The sequence below is a fragment of the Sminthopsis crassicaudata genome, chromosome 5 (assembly GCF_048593235.1).
Source record: "Sminthopsis crassicaudata isolate SCR6 chromosome 5, ASM4859323v1, whole genome shotgun sequence".
In the NCBI taxonomy this organism is placed as follows: Eukaryota; Metazoa; Chordata; class Mammalia; order Dasyuromorphia; family Dasyuridae; genus Sminthopsis; species Sminthopsis crassicaudata.
The window spans coordinates 99,329,269-99,342,368 of record NC_133621.1 but is presented as its reverse complement, the minus strand read 5'-3'; the positions used below and the strand labels follow the sequence as shown (position 1 = coordinate 99,342,368).

The window sequence follows — 13,100 nt, the reverse complement described above, 5'->3', positions numbered from 1 at the left end:
AATAAGTATCAATGCATTATATTCTCTTCTTCCCCATTCTTCAGTTCATAATTAGGACCAAATTCTGTTCCTATATTAACCTCCTTGGAAACTTAATGGCATTTCAACAATCACAAAACAATGGAACTGATGCCAGTAGAGAACAAAGACTTTAATAGCCAGGCTAGATGCCCATGGAACTTGCTTTCAATATTTCCAAGGGCAAGAAAACTCAGTACTGTTTCATGATTATGACAAGGAACTAAATTACTGAAAATTCAGGATTCCAAAAAAGGTGTGTATTATCCATTGAAACCTCCTTTAGGAAAAGTTATGTCTTAAAAAGATGACAACAGCATTTTAATCCATCTCTCAGGCCCTCTTTGACTTTATCATTATGAAGAGTGAAGATAAAAGGTATCAGAAATGGAGTTACCACTGAAGTTATCAGGGATATCATTTTGCTATTTCAGCTGCCTGGGTCTGCTTGGGCTTTACATAAAGAAACAAGCAGGTATCATAGCCTGTCACTGCCATGGTGAAATGGGAGGTACAAGTGGAGAAGGCCTTTTTCTGGCCAGAGGCAGAAGGGATCTTTAAAATGGTAGAGATTATATATGTATAGGAGATCACAGTAGGAAGCAAAGAGCCAAAAAGAATAACAACGGGCATCAAGAAGAGAATAAACTCTTTAAAAAAAAAAAAAAAAAAAAAAAAAAACTGTGTCCTCGCAGGAAAGCTTGAGCAATACACCTCTTTCACAGAAGAAGTGGTTCACATGAGTTGATCTGCAGGAGAGTCGAAAAGTTGCATAGATTGGCCAGATTTCAAAAAGAAACCCAAACATCCAAGACAAAATCACCACCCGAGACAAACTTGATTGTTCATGATAATATTATATCTCAAGGGATTCCAAACTGCTACATAACGATCTACTGCCATTACTCCAAGTATTACAAATTCTGTAGTTCCTAAAGAGAGAAATTAGAAAAGTTTAGTGACACAAGCTGAAAAAGGCATGATCAGTATTTTAGGCATTAATAAGCCCCCCAACATTGGAGAAAAGATAATTAAAGTCATCAGGATGTCCAGGAGACACAGATTACCAAGGAAGAAATACATGGGAGAATGTAATCAGTGGTCAGCACAGACAATGACAATGATTACCACATTTCCCATCAAAGTTACAAAGAAGGAGAAGAAGAAAATGGCAAAGAATGTGTGACAGAACTCTGGAGAACCAGAAAAGCCTTCAATATAAAATTTGGTGAGTTCAGAGTGATTTCTCACCATTTAGTCGTCTGTTCCTTCTGAGAGCTAGAAGATAAAGGAGAGTTAACATTACCAATCAGAAGTCCTAACTCCCAAAAAGATTTAGAATGTAATATATCCCCTTGTTCATAGGATACATTTCAAAATCATTTCAAATTTGTAGTATCAGTACTAAATTAATGTACGTTGTTCTGATGACCACAACCAAATGCCAACGAAAGAATATACCTTCTTAGATATGAATAAGAAGCAGTGATATAGCATAGGAATCACATAAGTGCATGTGAATACTTATATCTCTTTTTAGCTTTACTTTACTATTTCATGATGACCAGATGACCATTGTTGACTTAAATCCTGACCACAGGTTATTCATTATCATTTTTATTTCTTTCCATAAAGCCATTCCATTTCCCCAACAAACACCGCCCCCCAAAAATTGACATTCCTTATCTCCCTGCTTGCAAACCTTGCTTTGGAATCCCCACTCATTTTGAAAGTAGAAAGACCTAAACGTCTTAGTTCTAGATTACTCTCTTATTGTATTTCCTCAACTTTCAAGTTCTGTTGTTTGTTCTTCAGTCAATTCAATTATGTTCAAATTTTCATGACCCCATTGAGGTTTTCTTGGCAAAGATATTGGAGTGTTTGGTCATTTACTTCTCAAGCTCATTTCACAGCTGAGAAAATTGAAGCAAACAAGGTTAAGGGATTTGCCCAGGGTCACATAGCTAACAAACTCAGATCTTAATGACTCCAGTCCCAATGTTCTAGCTTTTGTGCCACTTAACTGTCCCTAACTCTCAAGTATTTACATTCTATTCTATTTATTTGCATTTCTAGAGATATCCCATAAATAATTGAAAAAACTTTATTGTTATTTAGTCTAATTTCACTCTTACTGAGCTTAAGGTTACATAGATAATTAATGGCCAGGTAGAAATGGAAATAACATTGCCCAAGTTCAATTTTTTTTGTCCCCACTAAATCTCACCTCCTTTTGTACAATTATTAGTTGTACAAATTAATGTGTTTTGCCTGTGTTTGACCAGTTTACTATCCTTCTCAGATTATTTTTTTTGCTCTTTGTCTCTTAAGTAGGATCACAATGCCACTTTCTATAAGGTTGGTATTAAATATTTGTTTTAGTTACATTCACATCAAGAACTTAGCTTTTGATAGTAGCATTACAAATACTATAGTTTGGTACATGGCTGACTTAGGAAAACAGAACCATAAAGTTATGAATTTTTTATGAGTCAAGGAGACCTGAGAAATCAGTGTGCTCATGACAGAAACAGAATCTAGAGTCAGGGAGAGAAAGACCTGAGCTTGGAGCAAATTAAAATTAACCAATTGAGAAAGAACTCTATAATTAAGTCTGAAAAATTATAAGTTCAACACTGTTGCCTCCAATTCTTGATCAACCACTCTTTTAAAATTTGGCTCCCAAACCCATTGTTCAAATAAATTGCTCTGTCCAGGATTACCAATATTCATTCAACCTATCTTTTCAACTGTAGTTTGGTGATCCAGATCTTCCCTTACATATCAAAAAAGTTTAGTATAAGATAAAATTAAGAAATCTTGTATTGTCATACATTGGAAAGAACATTGGACCAGTAATCAGTGAATCTAAAAGCCACTTCTCTGGATTTATTTCATAGAACTGAGGAAATGCCTTTTCATTCTGGTTATTCATCGCCCTGATCAGCAAGGATGCTTGTCTAATTTCATGCTCCTCCCAGTGGCACACATAATTTAATACCACTTAAAAAAAGGCAGCAAATCTTTGGGAAGTAAATTGACTTTTCTAAGGCTACTTTGTCCCAAAACCAATACTGGAGCCCAAGTTCTCTGGTTCCCAAGTATTAATTCATTCCACTATAACTATAGTTTTTAATTTCTAAAATGGAGGAACCAGAATAAATTACCTCTAAGGAGGTCTTTCTTCTCCTGAGATGCTAAGATATAAGATCTAGGCTACCATAGGCCTTGCACATTAGTGCCTTGTCACGAGTATCACAAGTAATGACACACATTTCACTTGTGACATTTGGGCAAATGACATACAAATGGCCAAAGAAAAGCCAAGGATTTGCATTGGCCTAATTGGGAATTATGAGGAGCATACACATATTGGGGATAATAGTGCTACAGTTGAGTCAAAATTCCTGTTTCAATATTGACTGAGCCCCTTGTGAACTATATGAATTTAACCTCTCTAACCTTCATTTTATCTCCAAAATGAGAATAAGAATACTTGCAACTTCTACTTCATCAGATTTTTTGTAAGATAAGGATTTTGTAAATTGTACCTCACTTTATTAATATGAGATAATATTATTATGAAACACAAATTTTGTAAGTCTTTGAATCACATATTTAAACTGACAAGGAACATTAAGAGTTATCATTTTGGCTGACTTCTTTATTTTATATGGCAGACTGACAGTAAGATAGGCAGTAAATCTCTAAACTAGAGTATATCTTATGATTCCAAATCTGATATTTTTCCAGTTCACCATTCTGCTTTAAGATTAATTAGGGGACTGGCTTGTTTGGAGGCAGAGGGGAAAGAGCATTGAACTTGGAATCATAACTTGAATCTAAGTTACAGCTTTACTTTTGACTAGCTGTATGACCTTGGATGAATGACTTTATTTCTTTCAGTTTGTTTCCATAGGAACATAATTTGAAATAATGATACTTTTAGAGAGAATGGAAAAAAGCTGACCTTAGAAACAGTAAGTCCTAGTAAAATTCTTCTACTACAAGAGATTCTACTACAAGTCTCCCTTCTGATACCTAATAGTTGTGTGACTCTGAACTAGTCACTTACCAGATCAATGTCCCAGATAACGTTCCCAAAGTGTAAGTTGCAGAGATGGTATTGATCTCTACTGATAGAAGTTCCCTCATTTGGCATTTCCTGTATTGATGATATGGCAGGATACTTGTACTTCTTATCTCAGTGAGTCATTGTGATGATTAAAGTAGATGTTTTAAGTAAAATATAATGTAATAATAATAATAATTATTATTATTATTATTATTATTATTATTATTATTATTGTATCAGTCCCTAGTCATCAGTTTGGTATCTCTATGACTTCTATCCTTCCCTGGAGTCTTTCTTGCCATGAAATGGATCTTTCTCTTCTAATCTCATCAAAACACATCTTTGTGGGCTCCTCTTCTCTCTTTCTATCACTATTTATTAATCAGACGGGTATCACAGTCATATAAGACATGAGTCCAGTTCCAGATCTTCCCAAGCTTTCGCACATTTAGCTCAGATGAATAGAAGGAAAGAAAATGAAGGCTCAACTGAACATTTATGAGTTGTACTGATAAGTTAAATTAAACTTTTCCTGTGCACCTTCTCTACAATATTCTTCTTGTATTTTGAAAATACAACAACTCCCATTCTATAAAAAGTTTTCCCTACAAAATTCCTATGAGGGAAGTACAGATATTTTTATCCCCATTTTACAGATGAGGAAATTGAGGCTTGTCCATGGGCACAGCTACTAAGTGTCAGAGTTAGGACTTAAATTCAAATACTCTTTCCCTCCATTCATCTGCCTTAGTTGTTCCAGGTGAATGACTCAGAGGAGAGTTACTTGACTGTGGTGTCTGTTTCTAACTCTAAATTTTAAAATAAAAGCATGGCCCAGAGTCTCCCAGTTCTCTTGCCCTCTCTTCTTATTCCACAAAGGCAAAAACTGAAGCAAATGTTCACCTCTCACAGGAGAATTCACAAATGAACTCACTTTTCCCACAAAATGATAAGTCTCTGCTCAGAATATTTTCTTGACTGAAGCAAGACAACTCTCTAGGACAGCTCCTGCTGTTGTTATTGCCTCCTCAACTCACTATGAAGAAGTAAGTCAACTTTACTAAGGACCTTAAGCAAATGTCCAAAAATAAGGATGCCAAGGACAGCTCTGTTCTCTCTCCTTTTCTCTCCCTTATACTTCTCTATTCACAGAGGATTCAGTGATGAAAATCTTGTTTTTAATGAACCTAGGAAAAGGGATCCCCTCAGGACTTAGTCTAGGGAAAGCTAGATAAACTTGAATTTCTTTCCCTCTGGCCAATTAGAACACAGATTTTTGAAAAGTCTTTTTCTATACTTCTATTCTAGGATTCTACAGAGGTGAGGCTTCCTCAATATTCATGCCATTTTTTTCCCCTTAGGCCCAAAGATGGGTCTTTAGGGAGCAGATAATGGAAACAAGAAATGCCATATTTATTAATATTATGATAAGGTTAATTCACTCTGTAGAATCCCTCTAAATGGAAATATCCCAAGAAATTATGATTATTGTTTTCTTCTCTTTTTCCTCCTGAGGCAATTGGAGTTAAGTGATTTACCCCGGGTCACACAGCTAGGAAGTATTAAGTATCTGAGAACACATTTGAACTCAGGTCCTCCCGACTTCAGGGTTGATGCTCTATTCACTGAACCACCTAGCTGCCCCAATATTGATTTTTTTTAATACAATGGAAGGGGGAAAAGAACAGAAGGAAAATTTTTTAAAACTCCATAAGAAGATACTTTTGTTATCTTGTTTAAGTGAGTACAAACATTAAAAAAATTGTAAGTAATGGTTATGGTTTTTATATATTTTATGTTTGTTTACATCTTTGGGATATTTGGTTGTTACTTGACTGGCAGTGTTTTTATCATAAATTTAATAAGCACTAATAAAAGCATTAAGCACATAGAAATGTACTTCCTATATGTAGATCAGTGGTAGAATCACATATATCTACATATATGCAATTTTATATATATGCACATGTGTATATATACATACACACACACACACACACACACACACACATATATATATATATATATATATATATATATATATATATATATATATATATATACTATGTATATGTATATACTTTGTTCTATGGGGATAGATATCCTCTGTATGTGGGGGGGGGCGTATATCCTCTTCTTCTATAGCAGTTGGCCCCCTGATTATCCTTCATTTCTACATCTTTAATCTCTTCTACCTATTGGTTCCTTTTCTACTCTACAAGCACAGCCAACTCTCCCCATTTTTTTTTCAAAAACCATAATTAGATCCTACCAAACTCTCACTTATAGCTCTCTTCTTTTTCTCAGTCAAATTTCCCAGGGGAAAAAGTCTATGCTTGTTACCTCTATTTCTATCTAGTGCAAAAACATAAAGATGGGAGAAAGAGTGTCGTATGGAAGATAGAGCAACAGCCTGGAAATATTTATTGGAATCAGCTATATAATCTTTAAATGTCAAACAGAGGAAATTATATTTATTTCCATAGGTATTTCGGAGTTGTTTGGACTCTGTTGAATAGAAAAATGACTGTTAAGCCTGTATTCCCTTTGGCAACTATGTGGTGAATAAAGTAGAAAGTGGAAAGTACTGAAGAATAGAGAACATTGAGGACGGTTCTGAAATAATAAAGATGAGAGTTTTTGCAGGCCTAAACTAGAATAGTGATATATAGCATGAAAAATTCAATGGCATGAAAAGAATTCATGAAGGGATATGGAAGTAGTATTAATAAGACTTAGCAACAGACTAAATTTGGTGGGTGATGACTTCAAGATATCAAACTTGGATTACTTACCCAAACTTGTTAAAAGATAGTATATACTTTTCCTTCAGGTATTCTTAATATCATTTATTGTTTTGAAGAATAAGTGAATGATTGTTTTTTTTATTATTTTTAATAGTTTTTATTTACCAGATATATGCATGGGTAATTTTACAACATTGACAATTGTCAAACCTTTTGTTCTCATTTTTCCCCTCCTCTCCCCCCCCCCCCCGCCCATGGCAGGTTAACCAATACATGTTACGTATGTTAAAGTATAAATTAAGTACAATATCTGTATACATGTCCAAACAGTTGTTTTGCTGTACAAAAAGAATCGGACTTTGAAATAGTGTACAATTAGCCTGTGAAGGAAATCAGAAATGCATGCGGACAAAAATAGAGGGATTGAGTATTCTATGTAGTGGTTCATAGTCATCTCCCAGAGTTCTTTCACTGGGTGTAACTGGTTCAATTCATTACTGCTCTATTGGAACTGATTTGGTTCATCTCATTGTTGAAGAGGGCCACATCCATCAGAATTGATCAAAACAGAGTATTATATACAACGATCTCCTGGTCCTGCTCATTTCACTCAGCATCATATCATGTAAGTCTCCCCAGGTCTCTCTGAAATCATCCTGTTGGTCATTTCTTACAAAACAATAATATTCCATAATATTCATATACCACAATTTATTCAGCCATTCTCCAATTGATGGGCATCCCTAAGTGAATGATTGTTAAAGAATATCTCTAAGTGCTCTGTGATAATCTTTTGAGTAGTCATCAAACTATATATATATATATATATATATATATATATATATATATATATATATATATATATATATATATGCATATATATATGTATATATATGTGTGTATGTTATATATATATGTGTATTTATGTGTGAGTGTGTGGGTGGGTGTAATACCAACCCTGAGGCATCTTACACAGAGACTAATGCATTTCTTTTTTAAATTATTTTATTTTTTATCTAGTTAAATGTAAAGATCATTTTAATATTCATTTTGTAAAAATTTTGAGTTCCAAATTTCCTCTAACCTTCCTTCACCTCTCCCTTTCTTGAAATAGTAAACAATTTAATATAGGTTATACCTGTTCAGTCATGAAAAATATAATACCATATTAGTTATGTTGTTAAAGAAAATATAGACCCCCAAAGGGGAAAAACATGAAAAAACACAGAAAGTGAAAAATACCCCATTTTGATCTGCATTCAGACTCCATCAGTTCTTTCTCTGGAAGTGAATAACATTTTCTATCATGAGTCCTTAGGAATTGCCTTGGATCATTGTGTTACTGAGAATAGCTACATCATTCTTCATTGATCATTGTATAGTATTGATTCTACTTACTTCACTTTGTATTAGTTCATGTAAATCTTTTCAGGTTTTTCTGAGAGCATCTAACTTGTCATTTCTAATAGCACAATATAATTGTATCATAATCATATGCCACAACTTGTTCAATCATTCCCCAATTGATAGATAGCCTTTCAATTTCTAATCGGTCCTTCTTCCTTTGGCTCCATCACTTTGGAATACAGACCTAGTAATATATTTGCTGGATCAAGGGGTTTTATAGCCCTTGGGCATAGCTCCAAATTATTCTCTAGAATGATAGACTCCCGTTCACCACACCACCAACAATGCATTGACTACTGCATTTTTAAAAGGGTAAACACTCAAAGAATAACATTGTATTATAGGGAAGACCTTGGAAGACTGAAAATTTGACTCTGATTTTGGAGAGATACCTGTCATGGGATCATAGGGTTATAGATTTAAAGCTATAAGAAAACTCAGAGATCATCTAGTCCAAATCTCTAATTTTATAGATGAGTAAATTAAAGCATAAAGTTATTCAGTACAGTGGATAGAGTTGTTGACCTGAAGTCAGGATGAATATTTTCTTCTTGAGTTCAAATCTGGCCATATATATATATATATATATTAGCTATGTGACCTTGACAAACCATTTAACTCTGTGCCTTAATTTCTTCAACTTTAAATTGAGCTAGAGAAGAAAATGGCAGACATCTCTAGCATCTTTGCCAAGAAAACCCCAAATAATGCACGGAGTCAGACACAACTGAAAAAAAAATACACAAAAAATTATAGAGAGACTAAGTGATTTGTCCAGGTACACATAGTGAATATCTGAGGTCAGATATAAATTCGATTCTCCCTTTCAGGAATAAACAAGAATTCTGAGAAGAGAGAGTAAAAAGACTAGGAGGATTTCTTTCCTGAGAGAACTTCCTTAAGTCTTTGTCTTACAAAGAAATACAAAAAAGAAGATTATCTCCATCAGGTGCTTCCTTGGAATACTTAAAGTCTTACAGATGCCCTTTGGATTTTATAAGACTGTCAATTCCCAGTATTCATAAATCTCATCTCCCCAGAAATCTTCTCTAATAACAAAGAAAATGCTTTGGTAAACTAACTGACACAGTAACTATGCCTAACAATGTCCAAAATTCTGCCACTATAATATTCCATTTCTCTATCAAGAGGAAGGATGTTTCTTAATCTCTTCTTTGGGAATAAGATTCTTCACTAGAATATTCCATAACTTAGGCTATAGCTACTTCATGATATGACTTTATGTAATATGATATATTATGTTATCATGATATATTATGTGGAGATACATTGCAATTAATATCTGGTAAAATATGAGAAGTAAGGGATTATTTTAAAATGGCACTGAGAACACAGGAGAAATAGTGCAATTCAAAGGAAGAGTAACTTCAGAGAAAAGATAAAAACTTTTGTAAACAATGATCCTAACATACATCCCACATAGAACTATCTCAATGGAAAATGAAGCTATGGATATGTAGCTTAGAAGAAATATCAAAGGTCCAAAATAAATTTTGTGACTCTTCTAATATAGAATGTCATATCTTCAAAGGAAAGATTGTAGAAAGAGAAGACTCATAGAAAAGCCTTAGAGAACTTTCATCTTAAATCTAGAAATTAAATCTAAAAATGGAAAAAATTAAAAGATTAGAAATTATGAAGGAGAAAAGGAAAAAATGAATAGAAATCTTGGAGGATAACCAAGTTTTATGATGTGGCAGAAACCAATGAGAATCAAGGTTTTAGTATAAGGACATGATATAATGAACAGGAGAAGACTAAAAAGAAGTTTGGGGATATAGAAACTAGTGTGTTTTTAGAGACAACTTTCAGTAGAATAATAGGAAACAGAAAACCTAACGAAAGGGACTAAGGAGAAAGTGTAAAGAAATAGAGAGAATAAATATAGACTACCTTTCCCCCTCTTTAAAAAGAAAAAAAAAACTTTATTTCTTCTAGGATTTCCTCTTGGGCTTGTGTATAATCTAGATTTTTATTTGAGACTTTGTTTATAGATGTTTTGGAGTTATTCTCTTCTTCTATGTTTGTTTTAAGCTTCCCCATCACTATAGCATCTCAATATGCCCAATTTTTTAAAATTAATTGCTCATTTTCTCAGCCTATTTCTTGATTTTGGACTTTATGTTAGAGCTGAGCTCTGCATACTTTTTAAGGGTTGAGTGGAGATCTCTAACCCAAATTTCTATCTTTTTGCATCCTTTTGCTTTTTTCACAGCTTAATTTGGTGGCCTTCAAGTTTTCAGTGCTCCCAAAGTGATATAATCTAGGAAAAGACTTGTTTACTGCCTTCTTAGGCTAAGCTCTGGAACTTACTTAATACAGTTTAGGACCATCCATAATTGTGTTTCAGTAGACTGCTGCTGGACTCAATCAATGTTAGCCCACTAGGAGACTCTATATCTTCCAAGCAACTAAACTGCTGGTCCCAACTGGATCTGTGACTTATGCCTTGATTATTCTCCTTCATGTTTACACTACTGGAACTTGTTTCTTTCTCAGTACACAGCTACGAGACCTACTTGTTTGGAACTGCTCGTTTTCACCCTGGATCCATTACCTAAAACTGGATATTGGGCAAGGGAACTACCAGATGGCATCTATTTCTGCAATTATCGTTAGCTCAAGGATTGTCTAGGATCTCCTCCTGCCTCAGGAATCCCTGCCCTCATATTATTCCCTCCCTCTTTCTGTCTCTGAACACACACATGCCTTGAGGTTCCATCTTTACTGCAGCCCATCTCCTGGCCAGACTGTACCCTAGGGTCTACTGATTTGTCTGTCTGCCCCTTGGTTGGAAAAGTGACACGTTGTGACTTTTAACTTGACTTTCCTGATTTGATTTCAGCCTATCCTGTTTTCAAAGTTGGAATATAGGAGCTATGGTGGGTGAGCTAGGTAAAAATACTTCCTCTCACTTTACTATCTTGACTCCATCTATATAAAGACTATTCTTTTTTCTTTTGATTTGACCATGAAAGATAAGAAAGAAATGTCTGGTTTTTTCGAGAGCTGATAAATTTCTTAGGGATAATAATCTCATGATAATAAGCCGTTCAAGGACTCCTGCAGCTAGAACTCTGTATTTTCATATTCTCATTTCCATGGAGGATATAGGGAGAATATATTTCCAGATTTCTAATAATAAGTATTAAATGAATAGGAGCTTTCAAAGATAAGCGGGAGATTAAAAAAATAACAAGCGGCAGGCAGCAAGAATCCAGTGAGAAGATAAAACAATGAACTAAAGCAGAAGTAAAGCCACAATTCAAAAATATATATATATCATTTGTCTCAGTAGGAGCCCTTTCCATCTGGCCTTCTACAATTTCGCACTTCCTCTTTCTGTCCTTAGATAAATAGTGCTACTGCACATCGTTAAGGGGGACAGTGAGGCTTTTATCAGAGTCATACCATAAGAATCTGGATCATTTGGGGTTTTGTGGTGTTTTATTTTAATGACTCTTCAATTTTCTATTGAGATTATTTGAACTACTAAACTTCCATAGTTAACAGCACTGGCTTCCACATTATCAGAATTGTTGATGACTTTCTTTGCTACATGCTCTATCCCAATCAAGATTCTGGAACAGGCAAAATTCAGCATCTATGGATCACTTCAGATCATTCCTTTACTAAGGAATATTCTACTATTGTCAGATGGAGGGAATTCACAAGGCGGTCATAAAAAAAATCCAGGAAGACAGAAACAGGTAAAAATCACTGGCAAGGAAATGATGAGAGCACATTTTAATTCCTCAAAGAAACACAAAATACCAAATAATAATAAGCAAGTTTAATTGTCTATTATAAGCAAGGCCTCTTGGATATAGCACTATAAGCATTAAAAACAACAAGGGAAAAACCAAATAATCCCAATCCTTAATTCTGTTGAGAGAAATGACAATTGTATTGCATGAGCAATAGATATACAAAATAATTAGACATTCAGTGTTTTACCTGAAATGATATTTGAATCTAAGAACTCTGTTTCCCCCCAAAAAATGGTTCTCTGGAGCAATATTTGCAATATACATTAGGGTTTTTCATGAGATGTACTAAAGCTTAATTGACTCAGGATATTAGGACTCAAGCTATTGATACAATATCAAAAACCAATGACAATCCATAAGGAGGCAAATGTAAATCCCTTAGGCTTCTGATACCACCAATTGTCCAGTGGACATTTCAAATTGGACATCCTGAAAATATGACCTATTGGAATATGAGCTCTATAAGGGCAGGAAATACCTTTAACTTTTTTTCTATACCCAGAGTTTAGCAACAGTATCCAGCATATAGTAGACGCTTAATAAGTATCTCTGACTAACTGACATCTCAAAGTCAACTTGTCTAAAATTTTCATTATTGTTTTCCTCACATCTTTTTCTCTTCTAAGCAGTTACATTTTTATTAAAGGCAGCACCGTTTTTCTAATATTCCAGATTCATAACTTCTCTCATAATTTTAATCCCCCTAGCTCTATATATCCTGCCAGTTGCCAAATTGTGCCCTTACTTCATCTACAACATTTTCCCTATCTGATCTTTTCTTTCCACACACATAACTACCACCTTAGTTCAGACTCTCATAATCTCCCCCTTCAATTATTGCAACATCCTCCTAATTATATTCCTGCCTCAAATCTCTCCATAGGCCAGTGCATCCTCTACACAGTTGCCAAAAAAATCTCATTAAGTATAGAAAAGACCATTTGATTCCCCCACTTAATAAATTCCAGTGACTCCTTATTCCTTCTAGGAAAAAAATATAAACTTTTTTTGGAATTTTTTCTAAATTCACAAACTTGTCCCAAACTATCTTTCTAGCCTCAT

General features: G+C 34.4%; 1 pseudogene; it reads right to left on the bottom strand.

The window, feature by feature from the left end:
* Positions 1–310: 310 nt before the first annotated feature.
* On the bottom strand, positions 311–1,272 carry LOC141543878 (olfactory receptor 9A4-like; annotated as a pseudogene).
* Between the last annotated feature and the right edge of the window lie 11,828 nt (positions 1,273–13,100).